Source organism: Palaemon carinicauda, chromosome 13 (assembly GCF_036898095.1).
Source record: "Palaemon carinicauda isolate YSFRI2023 chromosome 13, ASM3689809v2, whole genome shotgun sequence".
Taxonomy (NCBI): domain Eukaryota; kingdom Metazoa; phylum Arthropoda; class Malacostraca; order Decapoda; family Palaemonidae; genus Palaemon; species Palaemon carinicauda.
Window position 1 is genome coordinate 14,404,516 of NC_090737.1, and position 2,129 is coordinate 14,406,644.

Here is a 2,129-nt window from a genome sequence, read left to right on the forward strand (position 1 = left end):
TGATGATATATTAGAGCATTTTGTTTGTCCAGGCCGCGTGTTTTAATCGCGAACACAAAACGTCTTGTTTGAGGTTCCCATCGGGTTTCTTTTTCTTTCTTTCTTTCTTTCTTTCTTTCTTGTTTAGAGGGCAATTGGTATTCTAGTCATTGCAGCAAAGAGTGGTTTGATTATCATTTCTATTCGGGTGATTTGTTGGGTATTGAAGCACTTAGTGGTATTATTATTATTATTATTATTATTATTATTATTATTATTATTATTATTATTATTATTGTTGTTGTTGTTGTTGTTGTTATTATTATTATTATTATTATTATTATTATTATTATTATTTGCCAAGCTACAAGCCTAGTTGGAAAAGCAGGATGCCATAAACACAGGGGCTCCAATAGGGGAAATAGCCCAGTGAGGAAAGGAAACAAGGAAAAATAAAATATAAGAACAGTAACAACATTGAAATAAATATCCCTATATAAACTGTAAAAATTTTAACAAAAAAAGAGGAAGAGAAATAAGATAGAATAGAGTACCCAAGTGTAACCTCAAGCAAGAGAACTCTAACCCGAGATAGTGGAAGACCATGGTATGAGCATAAAGAATCTTAGTAACGATTTGTGCTGTTTTGTACTTCGAGGCATTGTGTGTATATTATGAAATTCTTGAAAACGTACAGTATAAGATTCTCTCTTTGCCACGGTTGTATTATAACCTATTGCCTAGCCATTCAAAGTGTGTGAATTTAGAAACTTTTACCTCTCAGTAGAAACAAATGAGTAAAACCAATGAAGCGACGGGAAAATACTTTATTGCCATAAGTAAACAAGTACAGAAAAACATCTTTAACATTACTCAAAAGTGCCAAGTTATGACACTGTTGGGAGCGCTTGGGCCTACATGTGCAAGAAATTGCCGTATTTTAAAAAATTTTCCCAAGTCATCCATAAATGGTATAATAACCAGTTTTCTCTTTTTTATTGGTATCAACGACTGAAATAAAAAGTAATGATTTTCCTTACAATTTGATTGGGCTTCATAATTTTGCTGTCTAACCTCTTTTCCCAATTACCTCCTATAGTCTATTTTTTTTAGCGGTGCATATTTGCAATGACTCGCACGGGTTCCCTTTTAGCTCGGAAAAATTTCCTGATCGCTGATTGGTCGGAATTATTTTTGTCCGAATACCATCATTGTTTCCAAATGATTACAAAGTAATGTGAATCGAAACTTATGTATTAATCTAAATGTCTCCCTTAGATATAGGTTTTGTCAATAAATAATGTTAGATAGATAGATATATTATAAAGTATCGTGATGGTAAATCTAAATTTAATAACACCCACCGAAGTCAACGACAGGAGCTTGTTTTCGGATGCACGCTGCATAATTTTGTTACTTTTCATATATTTCAACACAAATTGAGACAAATTACACTAAGAATAAAGAAAAACATATTATAAACTTACTTTGAATACCAGAATCTACTAAAAACGTGGAATGGATAAAACTAACTGTTGATGAAAATAGCGGTTTGGTTAAAGCAAGACTAGCGTAGAGTGGGTCGTGGGTAAAACGAGCATTCTACTGTCAAACACCAAAGAGGGAATGGAAGGGAGATTGTAACACGGCGATGAAATTATGAATTCGTTTAATTGTGATTTTTAAGCAATTTTTGCAACACTACAGTATCCTCAAACCGAAAACGTTGCTATTTGGACAAAAATACTTCCGACCAATCAGGTATCAGGAACCTTTCCGAGCTAAAAGGGCACCCCTGTGAGTCGGTGCAAATATGCACCGCTAAAAAAAATAGACTATAGTGAAACTATTGAAGTTCATCTCAACACACACACACACACACACACACACACACACCCCACGTCCCCTAGTTCCCCTCAGCACTGAACAGCCTTCCTTGTCCCGGTATTGGGCCATATGACCCAAATTCCTTAAATACCTTTGTATCATGAGCTAAGAATATGTTGTAATGTTCTATTTATTTTGTTTGTTAATTCGAACGAAGGTTACAACTTGGAAAAGCTTCGCAGGTATCTGACATTTATCCCAAGCAAATGATATTAAATTACTTTATATTGGATAACAATGGCTCGTTTTACTTCTCTCATTTC